The sequence below is a fragment of the Numida meleagris genome, chromosome 6, assembly GCF_002078875.1.
Source record: "Numida meleagris isolate 19003 breed g44 Domestic line chromosome 6, NumMel1.0, whole genome shotgun sequence".
NCBI classification, from domain to species: domain Eukaryota; kingdom Metazoa; phylum Chordata; class Aves; order Galliformes; family Numididae; genus Numida; species Numida meleagris.
In genome coordinates this window covers 60,798,627-60,825,080 of record NC_034414.1, presented here as the reverse complement: position 1 = coordinate 60,825,080, position 26,454 = coordinate 60,798,627, and positions in this window count along the sequence as shown.

Sequence of the window (26,454 nt, the reverse complement as noted above, 5' to 3'; positions counted from 1 at the left end):
GGAGAGGGCATGGGGGGACACGGTCAGTGGGCACAGTGGGGTGGGCTGGGGTTGGGCTTGGGAATCAGGGAGGTCTTTTCCAACCAGAATGATTCTGTGGTTCTGTGACTCTCTTATTGCTTCCCTTCACTGAAGGAGCTGAAGTGGACGGCCTCCATGTCTCTGTTGCTAGAGCTCTGCACAGCTCTGGATCCCAGCTGAGCAGGAGTTGCTCTCTGAAAAGAAATGACCCTTTTTGGGTTGGTTGGGTGTTTTTTTTCTAAATGAGATTTCTTTTCTGATGGAACAGCATGCCTCTTCTGGATTTAGTGCATTTCTCTGCACCAGCCTTCCCAATTGGGGAACATTTGGGGATATCAGAATCAAACCAAGTGGTAAAAACAAACTTCCTGTAGAATCCAGAAAGCAGAACCTTCACGGCAAACACTTCTCCCATTGAGAGAGGCTGAAAGAGTTGACAGCGCACCCCAGGCCGCTGTACTGAGCCGTGCAGCAAAGCGAGGTGCTGAGATCCTGTAAGAGCAATGTGAACAAACGTGTGTCCTGTTTGGCACTGGATGCTCTACTGGGAGAGACCTTGCTCTCCCCATGAGTTTGCAGAAAGAAAAACACCATTAGCTCTGAAGTGGTGCACAGCACTGGTGTTTTTCATGCTACTTCTAAGGCCACAAAGTGAACTGCTCACCGTGCTTTAGCTGCACAAACTTGGGAAAATGATTATAAAAGTTAGGAATGCGTGTCATTAGAAAACTAGCTCTGCAAGAAGCCTCCTGCTTAACCCTGGCAATAAAATATTCAGAAGAGTGTTACAAATAAATCTGATTAAAAGTGAAAGAATAAAAACATATGCAAATAATTTCTATCTGACTAGAACAAAACAAGTCTACTATGAAAATCTGAAAGAAAAAAAGGAAATGCATTAATATTTTTCATATGTACATTTTAATGGACAACTGTCTTTGTGGATGGCAAATATTTTCATCAAGTGGAAAAGCAGTGTTGGAGATACATAGTTAATTTTCAGTTATAAAACAATATTTAGCAGTTACAGAATGTAATGGTATTGCAATTATTCACTTTTCCAGTCCTGCCCAGCACTGACGACTATCATTCTATTTACTGAAATGTAAAATTAAATGCTGCAAATAATGGGAGTTGCAGTCACTGGTATTTCTGCCCAACAAAACTTTTATCATTCATTACTCTTCTCATTAATCCATATTCATGGTCTTCAGTTTTATTTCCCTCTGCTAACGCTGAGTATTTATATTTCTGGGGCTTCAATCAGACCATTTAATGCCGTTGCCCCTGGAAATGTGACCTTATCTATCTCCGTTAGTTAAAAAAGATAATGCATCAAACTCCCGCAGTAAATATTTATCAGCCATTTATTTGGTGTGCAAGTAGAAGTAGGAAGGAGATTTTCACAATGTTTTCCATTCTACTGCCACATTAACAGGACATGAACAAAAGGCTATCCTTCAAACCAGCAGGGGAAAGGGCCAAAGATTCCTCAGGCACTTGGGAAGCAGAGTTGTGCGAGCGTGACTTTGTCAATTTGAAAATAAGGAGAGCTATTACTTCCAACCTGTGGGTATTCATTGGTTGTTCAGAAGCTATTTATGCAAATCATAAAGCCAAAGGGAGGGACCACATTTCTAGCAGGTGCCAGCAGATCAGCACTGATACTTCTTCTAGGTGGTTACTGGTGAGACACGAGTTGCTGCGTTCAGCACGTGGCTGATGAAGTAGGTCCAGACATTTGTTATTCCCAGGTGAAATACTGGGAACTGTGGGCTTCACTCCACAGCTATGCATGGCAGTAATGCTGGCCAGCTCTCCTTTACAAGCTGTATTCAGAATTGTCTGGACTTGAACGTATATTTATATTTACATATTTGTGTGTGTGCTATATTCATCTTAAAATCAACCCTTAACGCTATACTCTGGACCTAACGAATCTCTGCTTTTAAAGTAAGGTGACCGTGCAAAGTCAGGAAGTATATGGATTGTCAGTGTCCAGGGGCTGCATCTTCGTTAATCAGAAATGCACCTTTGAGATCCCGACTCTGAGATTCGGTTAAATGCAAAGATGCATTAGAGCTGTTGCCAGGAGGGTGCACAGAGCCCTCACTAGTTGAAATCAGTGAAACTGCACAGTTCCACCAGCCTTCACATTCTGATTCCGTGTTGCACATTTGCATGGAAAACGATGGAAAAGAAGATTAGGACGAGGACACCCTGCCTCTGCAGACAGCACGTTCAGCCCGCAGAGCACCGTCCTCAGGCAGCAACCTGGGTCTGTGCTCTGAGTGTCCGTCCCACAGGAAGCTCTGCTTTCCAGCTGCACCTGCCTCTGATGAATGGTTTCCGTCTGGATTCTTTCCTTACCCAGCTCCGCAGAGGGCTGACGTGTGCAATCAATACTAATAAAGGTCTCTCTAAAGAGATTCTCTGTAGAGGTTTCCCTGAACACATATAGTTTCCTGACCTTTTTCTATTACAGGCCATTGTATGACAAGGTGATGAACAACCGGTGGCAGAGTAACAAAATGATTAACAGCAGGATATAGACGCAGTCAGAACTACAGCATGAAATTATTTCATTACTCATCAGCCATAAATGGACCGTGTCTGTTCAGCCTTCACAAAACCGCAGCCACGCAGCTCCCTGCCCGCCCCCAGCCCCACGCCTGCTTCTTCTGGAAGCCGATGTCCCCGTGAAAATGGAGAGCTTAGCAAAAGTCATAAAGAAAATGATCCTGCAGTTTTAGACCGGAAGACAGGTGGCAACCATTTTTTCTGAATCAGAACTAAAATTCTTAAAAAAAAAAAAAAAAAAATTCAAGTGGAAAAACTTTCTGATTGTGTCTTTAGTTTTGTTTTTAAACTCCTCATCTTGCCCACACTAAAATGCAGGTCTTTTTGGAATAATCACTTATGTCACGATTCTTCTGCTCTTAGCTAAGGAAATAAATTCCCCAAAGAATTACCGGAATGCAGTAAATGCCATTATGTACACTAATTATCTTTTCAGAGTAACATTTAAGTTTCTTCATACCACTCCCAGTGCATTTATGTTAACGTATCTATGGGGAACAAGCCTACAGGTTGTTTTCTTATTTTATTTTTGCTTTTCTATATTAATAATAGTCTTGATTTCTACCGAGAAGTGACCTTGTCCTCTAGCTGAAACATCAGCTGTGTTATAAAGAAGAATGCTGCAGTAAGAAAAAATATCTGTAGTTATTAGGAAGACAAATAGGTCTTCTTCTCTTGGGAAGTTAGGGAGAGACAGCTCTGAGGCTGCGATGCTGCAGAGTTACAGCAGGGAATGGTGAAGTGCAGAGTGCTAAATCGTGTTGGAGCGACGGCACAAACTGCTTTGTTTCTTGTCCAGAGGAGCAGAACAAAGGTCCAACCCCAACGCTGGCACAGGAGCCTTTTCTCGACCTCCCATATGATTGCTTAGGCAAGGAAAATCCTTTTTAAGCAAGTGAGCTTCTGTTGAAATGAAGGGACAATTGGGACCTAAGTAGGACTGGTTACCCCAGCACTGTTGCCTGCCTGACTTTAACAGACCTCTCCCCAGGGCTCTGCTGGACGGTGTCTGCATGCAGCACAGGGGTACCCTGAAATATTCAACCTCGGCACTGAAGGACAGTGCAGGTATTTGTGAGAGTTACTTCAACAGTTCCTCTGCAAGTATGATTTGTAAAGCAGGGAGGTAAAACCTCAAGAGCAAGTCAGTCAGGACAATATAAGTTTGTGCCCCAGCCCACACCAGCGTGGCACCAAGGAGCTGCTGCTGGCCCTGGGGACATAAGTGAACACCTTTCCCCATAGCTGAGGTGCAGCAAGTCCTGTTCTGAGCCTGAGAAACTGGGAAGACAGCTCTCCTGGGCTGCTATGCTCGTGGCACCACTTCCTCTTCTTGCACTCACATCCTCAAATACACCTCTGGAGGGGGAAAATACAGTGTAGATTGTACTACATAAAGTTTGATGTGGAGAAGGAAAACAAAGAAAAGACTCTTTCATATTTATTTGCATCTAAATGTGACTTCTGCTATTTTTATTCCAGGTAAAAGGATATAAAAATTATGTTCCTGAATACATGATATGCCATGATTTCCTCAAGATTTTGTCAGCAATGAAAGGTAAAAGTAGGAGTCAATATAAAACACCCATTAATTTCAGTAATAAACATTTAAAGATACGAATTGCATCAGAAGTATTTCCACAAATAAAGGAATGGTGTGAGCTCCAGAAAGCTTAGGGAAAGCCATCATACATGCACAGCAAGGCAAGGCGTGGACAGTCTGTGAACAGCCAAAGTTCACTCTCCAGAGTCTGAGTCCTGACTTCGCTCATTGCCAGACCCATATTCCTCAAGATCATGAACTCAACCAGGGCATGGTCGCTACAGCCCATCCTGCCTCCAGTCTTAGGCTCTTTAACGAGCTCATCGGTGTCGGAGCACCAGGCCCAGTGATGCTTCTCCTCTGCTGGGTTTGTCTGGTACCAGGACTGGGAAGTTACCCTCCGTGTGCTCCAGGAGCCTCCTGGATAGCGTGCAGCCTGCTGTGATGCTCATAGAGCAGCAAACAGCTTATGCAGACTTCTCAGGAGGAAAATAAAAAGCTAAAGGGATAAATGACCAATTAGGCTGCCTCATTTCAGATCTAAAAGCAGGGCCAGTGAAACGTGATGGAAAAGAAAAATGCACAGGGAACTATTTAAAGAAAATGCTCCTTTTTTTCTGGCTGCAATTTTGCTCATGATAAAACCACCTCAACAGAAGGAATTCTTCCCTCCACAGCCCTGGGCACAGGTGAGAGAAACCACTGGTAACACACCTTCATCTCCAGGCAGATCTTCCTGAGCAGATGTGCTCCTGTGGTGCCTCTGACCAAGCTCTCATAGCAGCATATGAAGATATGCTATGTTCCCTCAGCCAAAGGCAAAGAGAACACTTCAGGAAGAAACCACCTGTTTTGACCACAGCATCGTAAAAGCAGCAGCTGAGCTCATTCTCCTTTTCTTTGTAACTGCAGGAGTAAGCAGAGCACACCTGACTTCTTCCTGCCATTAACTCAGACGCTGTACTCTACTCTGCTCCTCTCCTGGTGGCTGGCAGCTGCCTGCAGTCATCACTCTCTGATTTGTTTGACATCTTGTTTCAGTTGTGGGCTGTTCAAAGGGGAACAACATGTTTGACCTGTTGTTTCCTGGAAACCAGGAGTGTGCTCTGCGCCTGCAATGTTCCCATCACAGAGAGGCAGGAACAGAGGGAAATGGCCCCAGCAGGACATGGGGCATGAAGTGCCTGAAGAATGCCCTCATGCTGGCATGAAGGGACATTAGCTAGTGATGCTGACACCTTTCTCATGTTGCCAAGCAGTACCAGTCCATCACCACCGAGGAGCACTGAGAAGCTGAACAAAAAGTGTTTTCTCTTGTCATGCTGGCATTATGAGCAACCAAGGAAAACCAAAGAGTGGCTGAGAATGTCTGTGATGCCCAGACAATGCAGGTTTACCCCCAGCCGATGCATGAGCCAGGATCTGCTGGGATCTGGTGCAGTGAAAAGCTCTTCAGGGAAGCCACAGATCCCTGTCCCGCATAAAAAGCTCATGTCCCACAGCCACAAGGAACACAAGGACATGGCACAGCTGCAGGGCGCTCAAGGACAGAGCAGGCTGTGGCGTGAAGAAATCTGGAGCACGGCACTGCTGGAATGACTTTATGTGAATTCTCAAGTTCTCTTTGAAGTCTGCATCTTAGAGGATCAATTGTAATGCAAATACCCATATGGAATGTCTTCTGGCCATGAAGGAGGCTGGTGCTTATGCTGCATCTCCAGGGCAACTCTACAGCAAAGCAGGGTGATGTGCACCGAGACAGTCCTTCCGCAGTACGCACATACAGGATCTTTACCTCAAAATACAAACCTCACTGAGTCTCCAGGCTTTTTAGGTTTTTGTGTTTTAAATGCATGTGACTGACATCTAACTTAACAGGTGCCATGCAGGGAGGCTCACTCGGCAGGCCTGGCTCTGGGGCATTGTGCTGCCAACCCCTCCCTGTCACCTTCACTTCCATTCTGGGCACAGAAGCCAGAAATAGCCTTTGGGGATGTTTGACAGTAATAAGGCAGCACATTGCCATTTCTTTTTGTTTTGCTCCCTATGAATCCTTTCTTCATCTTTAGAAATAGTCTGGTGTCTTAATCTGCAGAAAAATGGAGGTGCACATTATGAGGTAGCTGTTAAGCTCTGGTCGGGGTACTCCTTGGTTGCTAGTATGTGAGCTATCAAGCTGCAATATCATTGCAGGAAGTGTAACATTTCTGAAAAAGGACACACAGGTGACAGCTCAGCTTTCTAATGAGTTTTCTGTCAGACAGGAATTCCTAAGCAGGTTAGCAAGTGTGTACTCCCAGGGAGTGCCTTCAATTCTGGCTCTGTGTGTGGAGCCCCAAAACATCTCCTGGGATCCGAGCTCTGTCCCTTGCCGCCCTGCTGGCTCCTTCAGTCTCTTTTCTCCTACATACTCCAGACAGAAACATCTGAATTCAAAAGACGCAGAAGACTCTAAGTCATTCTACATAGTAAATGGATCACAATTCCAGTGGCTTGACTCAACAGAGCAGACGTCTCAGACGTGTTACTGTTGCAGATAAATATGCTTCTCCTGTTTGAAAAGAAACAAATGTAGTAAAAGTAGGGCCAGCTGCAGGCTGTGGGGCCTGGCTGCGGTGTGAGGCCTCACTGCGGTGTGGGGCCTGGCCTATGGCCTGGCTATGCACAGGGCCGAGCACAGGCCCCAGCTCGGTGCCCGCACACCAATCCACCTGGGCTGCTGCTGCAGGGCTATGGGGCAGCTCTGGGGTGCCCAGCCTTCACAGCCGCTGCCTCCCAGCTGCCCAGCACCAGGCAGAGCTCAGCCATGAGAAACCACCAAGCGGCTGCTGTGCTGCTCCATGGCCTGTGCCCTCTGGCAAGGCTCAGCACCCCCTGCGCACACATGGGCGCTCTCTGCAGTGTTTACCCAGCAAAAAGAACCCATGCACAGGTGCAGTAGTTAGCAGCATTTTATGAACCTAAACCTTTCTGCATTTTGCGACATTTCTGCCAAAGCAGAGCTCAACACCAAAATCAAGCCCAAAGTCTGAAGATTTAGCCACTTATGTCAACATGCTGGACATTCCCGTGTCTGTAAAACAAAATGCATCTGATGTAATCCTGGACCTCACCCTTCAGCTCCTCTCCCTTTCAGAATCTCACTGCACGCAGCTTTGCAATGCAGGGAGCTTCCCCAGTCCTTTGTTTAGGGTTGGACTAGATAATGTTAGCAGTCTTTTTCAACCTTAACAATTCTATGAAAGACATTTGTTAACAGCCTCGCAGACGGTGCTGCAGCTGATGGACATGCCAATGGGAAGGGGCAGGTGCTCAGAGGAGCGTCTCCTGTGTAACAGCAGGACAGTACAAGCTCAACAGCCAGGCCTGAAATCCACAGAGTGCCAGTAAATACAGGGAGGAATGAGAGCGTGCTGTCTGCAAAATGTGGCTGCAGCAAGGGGACTCAGCTCAGCCAAGGACTGACCTTTCCCCAGCCCTGCCAAGTCCCCAGCTCTCTGCACTGCCAGAAAAGCCATCAATTAAAAACCACAATGCCCTAAAGCAGAGCCAAAAAACTCTGCTTGTTTATTCTGCAGGCACTCAAAGCACATTTACAAACAGTTTTCCACGTCAAATGCACTTAAATATTAATTGACATAACTAGTGAGAATATGATGGCAAAACCAAGAAAGATGGGCTTGGAAATGATATCCCCATCTGCCTGTGTGTGTACCTCTGGGCAGGTTACCCCTGCACTGCCTTCATCTTTCTCATCAGCATGGCCTGCAGGGCTAGGGCGTGGGTGAGGGTTAGGGTGAGGGTCAGCGTTAGGGACATGGTGCTGTCAGGCCAGGTGGCTTGAGGCTAAGCCCCTGTGATGGCAGCTGTGGGCATGGCCAATGAGGGGCAGGGGGCATGCTTGCTACAAGCTGTCACCTGCACATATGGTGGCTGGAAATCAGAACATGGAGATGGAAAAAACCAGAGAACAAGATTTAATGTGAGACTAAATGACAAGTATTACATCTTTCCTGGAGATGTTCAATTTTACAGGCTCTATCTGGTTACACTTGTAATAATTACACAGTGGCTCAGAGAGAAGTCATGGCTTAGCAGAATGAATTATGGAGCAAGATATCTGGGCAGGACGTCACAGCCGTCACTGCACCAAACTGGGATTCTCCTTCCCCTTCAATATGTGACTGTGCAGAAGTGCAGGGACACTCCTCAGGCCTTACTTCTGGACAGGCCTACGGTCACTAAAGCAATGTATGAGTCAAGCAACCATACACAAAGCCAGGAAATGCAGACAAATAACTTAAATTATTTACTTGGGACTTCTGAGCTCTGTGCCATCGAGCTGCAAAGCCTAGCTGTGCTCCTCAGGAGGAGCTGGAAAGAGTTCACTGCTTTTGTAGGAGTGGGGTTCATTCCTCAGGGGAATGAAGACACTGAAAGCTGTGGGAGCAAAGGCTGGGGATCATCTCTCAAAGGGCCAGTCCTCAGGTGCTGATAGCCATGGCCACCAGAGCTCTGGCTAAGGAGAGCTCTTGAGATGTGGTCCAGCTGCCCTTGACTTGCTGCTGGCCAGAAGAACCCTGTGTGTGATGCCATGCTGTGCTCTGCACTGCTCCTCACGCTGCTCCCAGCTGCCTCCACCAGCACTGCGCCCTTCTATTCTGGCTGACACATACACATTTCTGCCAGTGCTCAGTCTCTCCTGAGGCTTTATTTTGACTTTGTTCTTTCAGGTAGCACTGGTACTATCAATACAGAGTGATTTCTGAGGAATTTGGGCATGGGTCTGCTCCTTACATCCTGCTTCTCTCCATGGATGGAAATGAAAATAAAACATACAACCCACCGAGGTACCAAATTCAAAGAGTTTGGGTTCAATCCCAAATCTCAGTGATATTGAATGACAGAGCTAACTATGCCATTCAGACCAGAACGTTCTCACTGAATGACAGAAATGCTAATACCAGTCATGGTTTTTTCCCTTCTTCTTCTTCTTTTTTTTTTTTCCCAACTGTTTCCACATAAATTGTAGATTGTATTTACTCTGGGTCCGTAGACACCATCACAAACTTAATAAATATCTTCCACCTCACACTTGAACTGTGCTGCTGTGGGAAAGTCATCCATGAGCACTGAAACAATACTATTACTGAGATGTCAAAATGTAACTGAACATCAGCTCTGTCTGCTAGGGAAATTAAAAATAATGATCAGGTTACAAATGCCATCTTTTGCATTTGAATAGCAGCAAGAAGGCAGGCATTATAATGCATGTATTATCTCTGAGCAGGTAAATGGCACTGGCAGACCCTTATTTATGTTGCTGTCACAACCACGGCTCAAAAAAATTTGTTGTCACACTATTGTTGTTTCCCTATGAGATATATGGCATGCATAAATTAGGAATAGGAAGATCTACTTCTTCTTTCACTAACGCATCCGTAACTCCATCTGTAATGAATTCACTGCAAAATTAAATAGCTGTGTAACTCGGTAGAGTGCCTAAAGTAGATCAAGCAATGCACTCTTCATGTAGTTCTTGTACAGCTGAAACATATGCATCTTTTGAGTAACTAAAAGCAAGATGAAACAAGGACATCATTTTTAATTTAGGCAGTGTCCCAGAGCTGATACGTAATTCATTTCCCTGCAACCTAAGAAATAAGAAACATTAGGGAGCAACACTGGAAAAAAAGACCACTTGGAAAATGATGGGTGCTCCCTCTTCAGGTCAAAAGAACTCCAAGGCCAAAGTATCATCTTCCTCAGGCCCTTTCCAAAGAAAACCGAAGCAATCCTTCTTGGCACACCACACGCAGACAAGTCTTCTGGCCAAAATGGCTGTGGGCATACTGAAGGCAGCGTGCTCCTCGCTCTCTGGCACTCACAAGGAGCACATCCCTGCACAGTGCTGCCAAGGGTAGTGCTGGCTGCTGGCACACAGGTGCCCTCATTTACCTCCCATGAATATGCAAGTGATTTCTACTCTCAGCCATCCTGCAGCATGGTCAGTGCACCAGAGACTCACAGAATCATAGAATCCTTTAGGCTGGAACATACCCATGAGATCAGAAGGTTCAGCCAGCACCTGACACTACCAAGTCCTCCCTTAAACCATGTCATTGCAAATGAATGAGGTGGTACTGGAAGATGCTGTGAGCAGTCAGAAGTGGGAATGGGGCACTGTGGAAAAAGTGGGGATCATGCTAGGAAGACAGACAATATTTCTGGGGATCTCAGGTTTGTCTGTCTCCTTTTGCTGTGAGGTTCATGCCTGATATCCACCTGAACGCTGAGTAACTTCTGAGACACCAAGCTTAGACAAGTGCTGCTCTCTCCAGAGAGCCCAGTGCTGACAAAAGGGGCAGTGAAAGGGCTTAGACATCACCTGAGGTCTGCTAACACCCAACACGTCTGTTCCATTGCCTTTCTTCTTCCTTCCCCTCTCACCTCCTTGGCCATTTCTTCTGGTTGCAGCCTTCCACTGTCAATATTTCACATTTGCAGCTGCTCCTCTTCTTGAATTATTTCATTGCTCATTCTCCTGTCAGTCCTGAATTTCCCCTGCTCCACCTATCATTCCTCACTTCCTTAACCTTTACAAGGAACATTTGCCTGCATTATTTGCTTTTTTATGTCCTAAAACAGTCTTCTGAATTACCTGCCATTCTTAGGTTACATTTATCCCCAGAATAGAAAACCTCATGAGGAACATCAAGTACAGAAATATGTCTTCAGGCTTTTCTATTGTTTCTGCATATGGCTCATTTTTGAAGTGACAGTGTGTGGAAGAACCCAGGAGTCAGTCACAACACTGTATAGAATTGTGCCACGTGGCACATGCAAGAGGGATGGATGCTGTTCTCCTGGCATGCAGTACAAACCTCTCAGACATGTTTGGCATGCACTGAGCTCTGCTTCTCTTTGGGTACTTAATGGCCACTTCTTCCACTCCCCAGGAAATGTGAGCTCAAGTGCCACCCAGCTGGCTGCACCCAAGCCATGGTTTGAGCATCAGGGACCAGGATGTCTGTGGACACCCCACCAGCAGACACAGCTAGCTGAAGCTGAGTGGGTGCTCCCTCCTAGGGATCTACCAGGTCAGTCTTCTGTAGCTATGTTTGATGTTATCAGTACTTCTGGGTTGTGTAACTGAGGACACAGTATTGAGTAGATTATTTCCAGAGGAAAGGAACGAACAGTCCTTGCCTGCAATGCCAGCAGGGAGTTGTCTCCTACTGTGTGTACCTTAACATGAACAGACACTTGTGCCCATATGATGGGAGTGCCTAGTGTCCGAGCTTGCTGCTAAAATGTGTAGAGATTTGATGTGGCACTGAGAGAAGCTTCCTGTCTTCCCTGCTCTGTGTAACTGGAGATGGTTAGCAACCACAATGAGATGCTTCAGCTCTCGAACATGAGACTATAAAGAAGGAGGTCCTGGCTAGGTTGCAGTAAGTCTCTGTTCCCATATAGGCAATGTGGGTCCTGATATTCTCCTCTTTCTGCGATAAAACAGCAAGAATAAGTATCTTAGTCTGGGAGACACTTGCATATCCTGCATCTGAGGATCCTGTCCAAGACATGAGCACATCATGGCGCAAGAACAATGTATGACTTCTCGGAAATGGTATTTTGTAAGATATACAAAGATAAATAGCTTTTGAGAAAATCAAACCATTCTGGAGGCACACCTAGGTAAAGAATGGTCTTAGATGTACAGTTCCAGTGGGCCTGTGGCAAGACCTAAATCAACAGAGAAATGTGAACAGGAGGACTCTTCTGTTAATTTGGGTCTTATAAATGTATTATCACTGGTTCACTCTAAAGTATTATGCCTGCAGCTATTCAGAAAAGCACTTTTGCTTATGCAGCCTTACTCCAAAGTTGGGCTAAATCACAGACCTGTCAAAATTGCTGAGAAAGTCCTCACTGAGTGCTGCTTGGACCATTCATCTGATGTGCTCTGAAGAATGACCTCATTTAGATCCAGTGGTGTTTAAAGGGATCCCCGAGGGTTTGAAGTGCATCAGACCATTGCTGGAATCAGGAACAGTGGCCTCATTTTGCACTGTTATCCACAGGTGCAGCCATGTCCGTGCTGTCTATGGATGTGGCTATGAACACAGCTCTGGGCACTCTTGTGCAGGTGGCATTTGGCACAGAGGTGCAGTGTGGTTCTGCTGCCAGGACAGTCCTGGAAATGAGCTGGCAGGTAAAGCAGCAAGGCCTGCACAGTGGCATGGATGAAAGCAGGTGTTGCTGGCTGCTCTGGGGCAGGCACTCTGCTGCTCACTGGGGATAAACCTCTGGTAACACCAGCAGCTTTCAGCAAGGCAGCTGCCCTACTGCTCGGCTGTGGCTGGATTATTTTCCTGCTCATCTGTCTCAGCTATTGTTCCCACACCCACTAGGCCTGGGTAGCATTACCTTTGTTTTTTCAGATGGTAACTGAAGGGCTGAGCAGCCCCATTGCTTTCCTCTTGGCATTTCCCAGGCTGCCAGCCTCAAAGCAGCCATCCTGCCAGCTTCCCCATCGCTGCCCTAAAGCTGTGCTCCCACGGGCAAAGGATTCCAAATGTGTCAGAAGTTATTCCTATTTCAGGACATTCAGAACAGCAGGAAGATATTTTATGACAACATATTGTTCTTCCCTACCGCTTAGTTTTTGGGACCATTTAACTGCAAAGCTTTTCTTACTGTTCAGGCTGTTGTAAGGATAAAGCATTCAATTGTTCCACTGTGCTAGGCAAGCAAGTGTAGCAAAAAATATAGAACTATGCAGTATGAAATCAGATTCTTCGCTGGGCATGGCATTTATCTCCATGTTTCTGTCTTCTTGCAAACCCATCTCAGACTCCCCCTGGTGCTGCTCACCTGCCCTAGGGCCCTGGTTGTAAAGGTGGTCACTCTCTGGCCAGCCTCAGTATGATGTGTGCGGGGGAAACAAGTCAAAGGCAACTCCTGACCCATGAGCAGGGCTGATGGGCTGATGGGTGGTGAGCTGGTGGGCAGTGAGCTCATAGGCATTGACCTGATGGGTGGTGAGCTGATGGTTGGTGAGGTGCTGGCACAGCCGGGAGTGCCTCCTTTCATGATTGTGTATTTCTGCTCTAACCAAAAGAGAGAATAATTCTCCTTCAGCTTGGGCAAAGCCGGGGAGGTGCAGCCTTCTTGCTGGGCTGCCTGTGGACACAGTGCATGCTGGCACTGCCAGTAGCTCTGGATCCCATTCTCTGTGCCTTATGGGACCATGGCTGTGGCCATGTCACTGCCTAAGGGCTGCTGCTGATCCTGCAGAGCTGGAGCCACCTCTGAGCACTGCCCTGCTCAGACCTGCTGCTCCTGCTGCACAGTCCCTGCACTCAGCTCCTCTCTCCCCTCCCCTCCAGGCTGAGCAGGACTCACCCACAGGCCCAGCAGGCTGCATGCACTGTGCTGGCCACCCTTCATTCACCATTCCAATAGATGCCGAGCTCACCTCCCTAGGTACGTTTTTCAGAGAGCAAAAGGCTGGCTTTATGTAACAGTATTTTGTTCAGTATTACTACGCTGGCTGCAAATAAAACTGGAAGTACATCAAAGTCTCTTGCACACCGCAGAGTTACAGAATCACAGCATTGCTGGGCTGGAAGGGACCTCACAGCCCCACGGCCCCAGCCCTGCTATGGGCTGGCTGCCCCCCAGCTCAGGCTGCCCAGGGCTCCATCCACGGCCTCGGGCACCTCTGGGGTGGGACATCCCCAGCTCTGGGCAGCAGTGCCAGGGCCTCACCGCCCTGATGCTACTAGAAGAGAGCGAAAAAAAGGAAAAAAGAATAGAAGCATGCTGCAAAGCAATGTTACCTGTCTTGATTTAATAGGATGATTTATATCCTTTTGATTACTTAGTAACGCGATGCGGTTTACTTAGGGAGATGACTACCATCTAATTGCTACTTTTCTTCTGATAAAATCTAGTTATCACTTTAATTACAGTGATGAGGTTCCTTGTTTCTGCCTCTCTCAGTAAGCAGCGCCCGGCGCTTTATCTCCGGCAGCAGCTGCCGTGCTGCCCTGTGCGGGCCGAGCAGGACGCGCCCCGGCACGGCACTGGGGCCAGGCCGGGGCTGAGCAAAGCAGCAGCTCCAGCCCCCAGCCGCCTCCCGTGTCTCCCCCGGGTCGAGCTTTGTGCACGCGAGGAAACGAGGCAGAGGCCTTTGGCAGTGCACTGTTCATTTATTTTTTTTTTCCTGCTAATTAAAAAGCCCATAATTTGTAAATTAGTATTCATCAGTCCACAGACTCTGCATTAGCCGGACCAAAACGTGGGCTCGCTGTTCGAGCAGAATGTGAGCACGAAGCTGTTTCAACACTGCAAACCCCTCGGGGGCTGCACCGTATGCCTGTCGAAGAAAATGCTGAAGAAAAGCAGAGATTTCTGCAGTCATGGAATGCCTTCCCCCTTTCCTTTTTGCTTTCTCCTCTTCTCTACTGCCATCACGTTCCCCGAGATCTTACTTTCCATTTTGGTAGACCTGAATTCTGCACAAGTTCACGTTTTATCAGCTTATAACTGCATTTCCAGTGCATACACTGCCTTTGTAAAAAAAAAATCCAATTTAAGTTTGAAAAGCAGAGAGGGCTCTGACTTAAGTAAAAGAAAAGTTTAGGAAGAAGGCTCCGAATTTCATTGAACTGAAGGCAGCGTGGGACGAGTGCTGCTTGTGTCCCTGCAGATGGCTGTAGCAGCAGAGCCACGTACAGACACAGATGTGTTCCAGTGCTTTGCTGCTTCTAAATTAGGAAGCTCTTCTTGCTGTCCAGCCCAAATCACGGAAAAACAGAACGCTAGTTTCTCTCAGCACACAGGATCAAGCTGAAGAGCAGATGTTTTAAATTCCTGAATGGTCTTAGAGCTTAAGCATAGCTTTAATCCTGCCTGAAACTGCACTTCACAAAGAACACGTCTGGAAGACATCTCCAGGTTGTTTTTGCATTAGTTTGTTTGCTTTTACCAATCAGTTTGTGTCTGTCAGAATGCGTGTTTGATGGAAATAATGAAAAAAATCACAGCGTGTGTTTCTGGATGGTATTGCTTTGGATTTGCAAGCAGACTATCAAGAGCTGTGGAGATTTTGGAGGATGTCTATCAATGCCATTTCAAACCAGGCTGTTGCAGCTCTCCGTGCAAAATGAAGTTAAGTGGCCTTATTTTGCTGTGCCACCAGCTGTATGCAAACCATTACTCAGACTTGGTACTCGTTCTGCTAACATACAGCTGCTCAGGATCCAACACAAATAACCCCGTGCAAAGGCACAGCTCTGCCTGTGTCAGACACTCTTCTGCTTCTTTTCTCATCTGTGTCACTACAGGGTTCATTTAGGAGGTAGAAAATGTGGATTTTTTGTGACTTTCCAAAGCAGAGATGATTGGTTTGAATCGGGTAGAACTATGACTTGCAATAAGGGTCTGAACTGCCAGGCTGCATCAGCCTCTCCCACTCGGACATGCACGCTGTGCCGTGCTGCAGTGCTGTGCCCTTCCCCTGCACTCCTGGCTCTGTCAGGCTGCAGCCAGGGCTTGCTGGAGCCAGCTGGAGAACGCCTGGGCTGCAGAGGAAGGGTCTGGGGGGCACGGTGCTGCCCTCTGGTACGCAGCCAAGGTTCCTCTGATTCACGCAGCAAGACAAGGAACTAAGAAAGCAGAATATTTCTTTTATACAGCACACCCTACAGTTTGGTTTAATGCCAAGTTTGAGATTCTTATCAAAATTTATTTTGAAAAACACGTCTATAAGGAGACCAGAAAACGTATGTGATAAATGTACTTATTATTACGTGTTGAAGGCTATCAGACAGGCCCTGGGCCTGACATGAGTTGTAAATCCCACTGCCAAACCCTATTCCTGCACAGCTTATTTCTTCCTTGCCCTGCCCCACCTTGCCTCCTCTCTTTCTTTTCCTTCTCTTTCCATATTTTTATGCTTTCTCTCTTTTAAATTGTGTTCAGAGTCTGCCTCTGGGCACTGTGCTGGAGAAAGCACGCTGCACAAACGCCCTTTTAATTTCCATGTTACTGAAACGCAATCAAAATCAAAGGTTTAATTTTTCAAAAGCATTTGATATCTCATGGCCATTTAAGCGTCTTGATCCATCTGCTGGTCCGGTGCCAGTGCATTTCACTTGAATGCTGCTTAGACAGCTAGCTTAAAGCCACTTCAAGAAACAAGCAGTATTAATGTCTAATGGGGATGCAGCAATACACTCTCAGACAAAAGCGTGAAGGTGGGCAGAAACACGTGAACACAGAAATGCATGCAGAGGAATTTGGTTAGAAGCAAATCAGGAGCTCTTTTCTCTGCAATGCTTCAGAAATGTAAGTGGACAAAATGATGTGTAAGCATTTAAAATTTTTTTGGAATGCATTTCTTACAGAAGATTGATATTATCCTTGCATGTTTTACTAACATTAACTATGTGAATGTCTGCAGGAGGGATAGACAGTGGAGTATGTCCTATGGGGAAATCTCTACACTTTGGTTTGGGTTCCAGCACCTCACCTCCAGACCGTGCCCACACTCCACCTGCACTGCTAAAAGGGAGGGTGTCCTGTTTGGTGCCAGGAGTTTCTGATCAGCCACTGAGCGCTGCGTATGCAGCTGGCTGGCCAAGAGATGCATCCTGCATGTCCTCACCCCTTGGATCTGTCCTGTCTCTCCCGGGTCACTGCTGCTGGTCACATCTGGCTGTGGTGGAGGGATGGAGAGAAGGAGAATGGAGAATGGTGGGATGGAGAATGGAGGATGGAGGGATGCAGTCACTGCTGCTGGTCACATCTGGCTGTGGTGGAGGGATGGAGAGAAGGAGAATGGAGAATGGTGGGATGGAGAATGGAGGATGGAGGGATGCAGGAATGGTGGGATGGAGAATGGAGGATGGAGGATGGAGGGATGGAGCAGGAGCTTAACACAGCCTAGAGAATATCCCCTCAAATGGCCCCTCCAAGGTTCTCCACGCACCGCTGGGCCCAGGCCTCCCCTCCCCTTGGCCTCGTGAGCTGTAGATGGGCATCATGGGCACCAGAGCATTGTGTATCTACATATTTGCTGCAGATGAAGAGGGACTTTACAAGATCAAATCACTCGGATACTGGGGACATTCCAATTTTCTCCAATGATTTAGATCCCCTCCTTGTTAATCTCGTCACCATTTTCTTCTAATTTAATTAATTAGTAGATCTTATTTCTAGATTCGGTGGGGCTCTGCTGTCATGTAGAATTCTGTGCTGGCCATGTTCTGACCTGGTGGGTATGCCCTGGCACAGCCTGTGCCTCCTGCCGGATATTAAAAGTGACGCTTCCTGCCCTGTGCGTCCAGTTCCAGCAGAATGAGGGATTTATCTCTCTTCTCTGCTTTTTATCTTCCTGTCAGGTTGCTCTCTGATGGGTGGCCGATTGCTGATAACTCTACCCAACCCCAGTCATTTTTTATTCTCGTGGACTGGCAGACAAGAGCCAGAGCCAGGCAAATGGATTTTAAATGTGAACTCCAGATGAGTTTCCTTGTTACTGTCTAAATGTCTCCTCTACTTGTCATCACTTGTCATTGCTTTGCACCTACTTTGTAATTGCTCCAGACACAGTGTTTCTCTTGTTCTGTGTGTGCTGTAGGTCATCTCTGTAAAACTCCACCACAACAGCGTTCCTTAGGTTTGTGTTGCCCCAAGCAGTACACGTCTATAATAAAAACTGAGAACAGATAATTTGTGGAGGAACTGACAGGTGAGAATGAGCAAATTAAAAGAAGCTTTCTGTAATCAACTGAAAAACAGAGGGACCGAGGTTCGGAGGGGGCTGCAGGTGCTGGGGAGCGTGTCTCATCCTTTAAAACTTTTAAGGTGTGTGGGGATGCCTCCTGGTCTGGTGCAGACCTACAGAGGTGGTTGTCCCTTTCCTTGTATGACCAGGACAGCACAGAGGGCTGGAGGCTGCACTAACCTGGGATGCCAGCACTTGTCCCGTGGCTGCCTCTTCAGAAAGTGACAAGACCAGGCAAGGGGAAGCTCTGCTGCTTGCACAGGCAGAAGCAGATAACCCCAGCATCATGTCTGTGCATGGTGACACAGAAGTGTCTGAGCAAAGCACTGCTGGAGCTCACCGTGTCAGTCTCCTCTGGCAAAGACACGACCAGCAATGTGGCACGAGGTCACCCCAGGCAACAACTGGCCAAGCACAAACCTAAATAACCAGGCCAGAGCTGTTCAACATGGCAGGTGTTTCTGAGCTTTCCTGGGTGTGGTGACAGAAGAAAAAGGGGAGCACAGGGCTCTGGACCCCCCCCACCCCCGCCTGGGAACGTTTCCCTCCACCTCTTCTGAACTCCTTGCCAGGCCTCAGAACAGTTTGCTCTGGTCTCAGGGCTGACTCCGTGCCTCCACGTTTGATTAGGTATCTCATTGCTGGCAGATAATTATATGTATATACACACAACAAGAATATTCTGAGCCCTGGATATTATAAATATGCCAAAAGGAGAAAGCGCACTCCTAAATGCATGGACAAACTCTGAATCTGTCAGCGCGTTTGTGTGGGGCTGGCTGCCTCTGCCTGTGTGTGCCAGCGTTTCACTGAGTGTTTGCTAAAGGTGCTCCAAATAAAGGAGAGTAAATACGATAAGGATCTGGATCCAGAATGGAAACGATGCCTGGAAGAGAACAATCAAAGGCTGGATTGCACTGCTCCAGGGGCTGGTGAGTCAGTGCTTTCAGATGCTGACCAGTGCCAAGAAAGCACTTAGAAGAGACCTACGGCTTAGATCATTAATGTGTTCTATCAAGAGAATAGCTGGGACAGGACACACTTACTTCATGGCTAGTTTCAGTGTCAAAACACTTAAATCCTAAACCACTGGCTAGTAATAACATCTACTGCGGGAGCTGGGGCTATGCTATTGAAATACCTGCAACAATGCTTTCAAAATAATACTAATAATTACAATAAAACGAGTGAAAATCTGGCCTCAATGGTGAATGAAGGTTCCAGCCATGCACAGCTTTGCCTGGCCTGGGTCGGGTTATTGGGAGGGTTGAAGTTTGGGTTAGGGTGAGGCATCAGCCCCACTGCATTGCTGAGACGGCAGGAAAACATTTGGGTCATTCTCTACAGAAAACGTGGTCTTTGTAAGAAAACAGCTTTTTCTTTTTTTGAAAAAGGAAGATTACAGAAGACCTTCAGTTAAGATATTTTTTTTCCATTTTGCTCCTGTTTCTGACAGCTTTGTGTAGCTTTTCGGTGTTGCACTGATTTTTATCTGGCTCCTTATTTTCCTTTGCATGCAATCTTTGTAGAACAAAGCAAATGAGGCAGAAATGACTTTAATGTCTCCTTCCATTTAAAATGTTTTATTTTCCCTACTGCTACGGATGCCTATTACTTCATTAATTGATAAGCTGCAAATTCCTGGGCTTGTTACGAAGGACAAAATAACTATATAGTGAAGATGCAAGCTTATTAGCATTACTTAGGGTAATGCTAATCAGTTATCTGTTTGGGTTTATATTTAAATTTAAAAGATTGTTGTTTCTGAGTAATATTAAAGAACCACAGGCATGCAATAGCAATATGATTTATTTTAAATGCTTCCAATATTTTATCTCTGAACTTTTAATATAGTTGGCTGTTGGATGTATTTCAGGCTAAACAAGAGCGTTGTTCCCCATTAAATCATGTACTTTTGGGATGTCAAGGTCAGTGAATCGAAAGGTCTTGAAAGTTAATGGTCAATAGGTAACCATGGTTATTCGGAGCCAGGTTCATTAAGGATCAATAGCAGCCTTAATTAACACTGAATACTGTTTCCATCCACTGCCTGTGCTCGATGTGAAGCCTGGGGACAAATGGGAGCGGTGGCACCCGGCTCAGTGTCACAGGACGGGCAGGACTGGGACTGAGTTCCATGGGGTGTGAGCTGCCTGTGGGGCCGGGGGCGGGCAGGGGGAGCAGCGTGGGCTGGGAGGGCAGAGCTGGGCCTGGGGACACGGGCAGTGATGGTGTAAGGGCGCAGGGGTGGGTGCTGGAGGATGCGCTGGATGGAATCTGCATTCTGCTCAGCCTCATCATGGGCCTCCTGGGCTTTCCACCCTTCTGCAAGCGATCCAGAGAAGGAAAGTTCTTCTGACTGACTGCAGGTCTTCAGCAGAGACGTCACTGATTCTTCATAGAGCTCCTCCCTGCGTGGCTTTGGCAGCATTTGGAATTAGCAGAGCCAAACCCTCAGTGTTTCATGGCAGATTTACTGGGAAAATCAAATAAGGAATACATGGTTTGTTGCTGAAAGGGTCTACGAAAAAAGAGCAAAATAAAACCATAAATAGTCACAAAGTTTGATTTATAGAAGATATCAGTAGTTGCTTTGAAAATAATAATAGTAAAAAAGCAGCAAATTACCCACAGTTAAAACCATTCTGTGGCAGATGAAACGTTCGGTAAATACTCAAGTTATATTCTGCAATTGAATCTGCATACATGGCCTTCGTAAGGGTATCTGGTGCTTTGGCTGAATAATGATGGGACAATTAAAGTATGCCGACGATTTCAGTGGATCTAAATGCTGCAGAATGGCCACAGTAAATAAAGTTAAGATCTTTCAGTGCGCTTTGCTTTATTATATATATAAAACCACGGGTGTCAGTGCAAGGAGCCCATGTAAATGCTGGCTGCTAAAGGCAACGAGTTCCACAGGACTGCAAAGCAGTGCTGCAGCAAAACGTTATTACTGGAGATTAAAGGCAACTGGAAGTTTGATGGAAGAAAAAAAAAGAGTTCTGTGCTCAGGCAGGAGCTCCCGTAAACAAGTGCAATGCTGCAGTTGCTCCTCAGGGCCACGGCAGCAGCTCGCATAGAGCCCACGCCAGCGCTGGCAGCTGGGTGACACAACTGAGCCTGGCCCAGCTGCAGAGCTCTGCCCCATTGCTCTGTGGGAGCGTGGCTGAAGCGTGCCCTGTGGCTGAGCACTGCCAGCCAGAGCCGTCATGGCGGGGTGGAGAGGAGGTGGAAGGGCTCGTGGGCACCTGCGATGTGCGACGTTGCCACGAAGGTGTGCCCTGGTCACAACTTTTGGAGACAACCACCACGCGTGCAGTGCTGGTGTGAGGTGGCTGCGCTGCCGTGGGGCTGTTAACGAGGCACCATAGTGGGCACGGAGACTCAGCAGCACGAGCAGAGAGGCCTCTGGGTGCACAGAATGCTGCCTGGAGTCAGGGGAGAAGCGACCATCCTTAGGAGGGTGGGGAACGTCCTCCCTCAGATCCCCCTGAGAAACTTTATTCAAGGCAGAGAGGAAAAGGTGGATGTGCAGTGACAATGTGCTTGCAGGGAAACCCCCCCCCCCAAGCTCAGGCTGCCCCCAGCTCAGGCTGCCTCAGGCACCTCCAGGGATGGGGCAACCATGGCTCCGGGCAGCAGCGCTGGAGCCTCACATTTCCTCCTCACATCTGACCTAAATCTCCTCTCTTCTGGCCTAAAACCTCTGCATGGGTCTCCCAGGATTACTGTGGGACACAAGACTGCAGGCCCGAAGTGAGGACGATGCCTTCGATTTCCTCATCTGAGTGCAGTGCAGAAATCACGGCTGTGGAGCTGCAGGAGGCAGCCAGGTCCCCAGCGTGTCAGCACAGAGCGGGCGGTGTGATCGCATCTGGGCTCTGCCCCCGCCGCCGTCCCCAGCCCCTACCTTGCTGCAGGGACCCCGTGCCGCCATGCCCAGCCCAGGGTTTATTCCTAAACTGCTTCTGTACAGCTTGTCCAGTGCCAGCACTGGAAAAGATCCACGAACACTGCTGGGATGTGGTGGTGCCAAGGGAGCAGGGCTGTCCATGGAGCGGGTCGCACTCACGGCCGTAGCCAGTGCAAACACCGTGGGGTGTTCTATGGGTGTCAGCAACAACAGCAACAACTAGACTGGAGCAGGTGCAAGCTTCCTTTCTTGTTATTTGTGCCAAATTCAGTTCTCACTATTTTAGACTTGCATATAGGTAAACTGTTCTCTTTGCGGTACCCCTAATGTATTTCTGAGACAGAGAAAAAGAAAACCTCGATTCCAGAGCCTGTAAAATCCTGGTAGTTCCACACCCCCCTGAAACAAGGTTGTGGTGAGGTGAAGTCAGGCTGCTCTCCAAGGTAACTAGCGATAGGACAGGAGGTGATGGCCTCAAGGTGAGCCGGGGGAGAGTCAGGTTGGGGATTAGGAAACAAATCTTCTCCCAAAGAGCGGTGCTGCACTGGCACAGCTGCCCAGGAGTGGTGGGGTCAGTGTCCCTGGGGGTGTTCCAGAGCCGTGGGGATTTGGCACTGAGGGACATGGGCAGTGGGTTTGGTAGGGTGGGCTGGGCTTGGGGATCTTGGAGGTCTTTTCCAACCTGAATGACTCTATGGATTTTCTGGAGTCACAAAGGATGCTACAGAAGTGCAACAGCTGAGGTGCCTCTCCTGGAAGTAACTCAGATATCTTGTGCTTTACTCATTTGTTTCTGCTCGCACACGATACATTTCACAGCAGCAAATCTCACTGCCTGGGTTCAGTGCTGTCTGTACCAACCGTGGTTTCTGATATGCCACTAAGCAAAAATGTATGAAGTCTTCATTTCTCGCTATTATCACTTTGTCTTTCATTCGTCTTGAAAATAGTTGTTAAATCTCTTTCATAAAAAGACTTTCTGAAAGGCAGTTACATTTCCTCGAAAGAACAGAAATTATTACGTTTTGGAAAATGAATGAAAAATGCCAAAAGCATGACAAACAAGGAAATCAGATAAGAAAAAACTCAATGACTCCTTTTCTAAAGAAGGGGAGACGTAAAACCCAGCTCCAGGTTACAACACAAACCACGCTGAAGCAGGTGGGAAGGTCTCAGCATCCCAATCTGCTCGTGCTCCTGCAGACCCCTGCAGCACACAGAGCCCCGGGCACTGCACGGGGCTGAGCACGGTGGTTTGCTCCCAGGACCTGGCCGCTTTTGTGGACTGAGACTATTACTTTAATTTAGAATCAAAGAATCATTCAGATTGGAAAAGACCTCCAAGATCACCGAGTCCTACCCCAACCCATCCCACCACGCCCACCGCCCATGTCCCTCAGTGGCACATCTCCACCTCCAGGCACAGGGACTGCACCACTTCCATGGACAAGTTCAGGTGACATTCCCTGTGATAGGTGGAGGCAAGGGAGCCGCCAGCAGCAAAGATTACGTGATGAGCTCAGACTGGAGATGCTAACTCAGTATAAGCAATGCTAAAGTGTTTCAGCGACAGGTGGGTAACCCTGCCAGGGTCCTGCTGTGGTACCCATGCTCTTTATGTAACTGCTGTATTTGCAAAGGCCCCTGTTCAGATGTGCTGCAGGAACTGGCGTCTCACTGGGGAAAGCAATAGCAGGGAAACAATGCCCCACAACAGCTTATTGACTAGATCAGAAAATAGTAACCCCACTTGACCTCTTCTGAAGGGTTTTTCAAGTACTTTGTGGTCCTTCCATACATTTGGCTTGGAGAGAGTTCAGAATTTTTTGTCTTTTATTGTGTTTCCTGGTTTGGCTGAGTGCTGGGGGGCAGCGGCAGGGGAGGGTGCTCAGCTCAATGCAGTGAGCAGACCCCAGCGTGCAGCTCTGGGGGCAAGAGCAAGGCAGCAGCATGGCCCAGGCTCCCGGCAGGTATCCAAAGCACATGCCACAGCAGAAGAGCATGTTTGTTCCTGCCATATAGAACTAATTAAGGAAACGTGAAAGGCAGAAGTGTAGAGGAGGTAAGACACCAAGTGAAGTAAAAAACCTTAGTGAAGGGAGAAGCTAGCAAAAGCCGACGGGAAGGTGGTGGAGGTCAGCACACCACTGTGCCCGGGAGCTGCAGGGTGTGCAGCTGAGCCCCTGCTGCAGCACGGCGTGTGTACAGCCTGCAGTCCCCCTGCCCTGCGTGGTGCCTGAGCAGGGCTGGCAGGGGAGGGAGGATGCTGCTGAGCTGCTGTGCAAGGACAGAGCCGTGAATGCTGCCTGCAGGTGCTGCCCCTCCAATGACCCAAGGAGCGGGTCAGTGCAGAGGGTTTTTCTCCTTTGATGGCATGCCACTTCAGTCAGGTCACACCATGGCCCTCTTCTGATGCTGTTGTTGAGCTCTTCGGGCATTTCATTCAGTGCCAAATTCTGTGGGACTTTTCTGTAACTTCCCAATATTTCACATTTCTTTAGAGAGGGAGATGTCATGGCCCCACTCCCATCAGTGCCACTCATCATTGCTGATGCCTCTCCCAGCTCGCCTGTCCCACGGGTGCTTTCTCTGTGGCCTGGGAGCCAAGGGAGCTTTCTGCGTGAGCAGCCTCATTAATCCAGCTTGGGGAAATCCGAGGTCTCAAAGGAACTGCACAGAAAGGAGGATGGAAATATTGCCATAAAAGGTAACAAGGGCCTTTAAATGAAAGTTTTAAGGCACGAGGTCTTGCTAGGTTTGCTCTTTTGAGGGCAGTAGTTCAGGAATGGGGCTTGTTTTCACAGAGAACATGTTTGTAGAGAAGTGCCCTGTGTTAACTTAAGATAATTCTGATAATTCCATTGATTGGAATTTATCCTCTAAACGTGATCTTCTTCAAGGGAAGGTGGATGAGAATATCTTCAATGACAAAATGCTTCCCGTGTCCAACAAAGTGCTAACCTGGCATCTGTAGCATCCTCAGTCCCCTGGAGAGCTGATGGATGGTAAATAATGCAACACAATGGGCTGGCTCTGCACAGCTTTACACCAGCTCTTCTGAGAGCTGAAAGGGAACCAGGTGCTCAGTACCCAGCTAGCTCTGAGCGCAGTGGGGCATCTCCATGCTGCTCCTCCTGCCCAGCGTGCCGGGTGGCTCTCAGAGCCTGGTGGGGCTCAGGGGGGCTGGCAGGGAGTGCTTTGATGGCTACTGCAAGATGGCAACAATAGGAGAGAATGTCACAAGATCATTCGGGTTGGAAAACATCTCTGAGATCATCAAGTCCATCCGCCAACCCCCCATGCCCACTGGCCACATCCCGCAGTGCCACATCTCCACCCACAGAGCTGGGGAGCCCCACTCCCTGGGCAGCCTGTGCCAGTGCCCTGCTGCTCTTTTGCAGGAGAAATTTTTCCTCATATCCAACCTGCACCTCTCCTGGCACTACTTGAGGCTGTTATCTCTCGTGCTATCACTGTCACCAAGGAGAAATGATGGAATAGCAGAGATGTGACAGATTAGGATAGGAAGTATAGGGTGGGATAAGGTGGGATGAGACAGTACAGTACTGGATAGGATGGGATGGGATAAGATAGCAACGCTGTGTGTAGAAGTACAGGGAAGAGGTGGCAAGCTAAAAAAGAATGTCTAGAGAAGGGCAGAACTTCGTTAATGACACCTCCACTCCTGAACTACAGACCTGCCCACGCTGGCTGGAAATGAGAGCTAAATGGGCTGTCTTAGCACAGTTTATGGTCTTAGCACAATTCAAGAGTAGCTTGTGTCCATTTGCCATATCTTTTGGAAAAATCTCAGAGGTAAAAGCCTAAGGAGAACAAGGAGGGTAACGCTGATGCCCAGATATCCTTGAGATACTGCTGCTCTGGTGCTCATGGCTTTGCTCTCACCCATCTCGTTCTCAGCCAGTGGGTAATAGGAAGGCTGGAGAGAGGCTATTAACAAATGGCAGGTGAGTCTTTCACATGGCCTTTAAATGAAAAAGCCTGAAAGGAAAGAACGGAGATGAAAAGGAGGGAGAGGTGTGCACGTGTTTTGGGAAGAGCTGCAGCGTGAAGCAGCCTTGCTCAGCTGCCTGGCTCTGCCTGCCCCGCCATCGCTTCCCACAGAGCATGGGAGAAGCCCCCAGACCAAGGGAGGGGGCAGTGGCATCGCTTGTCACTCCAAAGCGGGAGGGCAGGCTCGTAGGGAAGTGGGTTTTCTGCACTTGAGAACAGCGTGGGAAAGATTCAATTAAACAGCTTCTGGAAAGCCCATGGAAAGTGTGCTTGTGGAGTCAGTTATCTCTCCAAGAGAAAATTATTTCTGTCTTAGGGATATGGAAGGAAATGGTTCACTGCTCTTAGCAGGCCATTTGTAGGAGAGCACGTTGTCCTTGGGGTGTCCATTGCACAGTTCAGTTACCCATGTGTTTGTGTAAAGCTGCGCATCCTTCTCAGCATGTTCTTTAAAACCAGGTATTTAAAGGAAAAATAACATAGAGCATTTATCTGACAGGGAGACATGCGGGTGAACACGTCCAGGGGTTATTCCTTCTAACGGGCACATAGAAATGAAAGTCTGAAAGATAAGAGCATGTC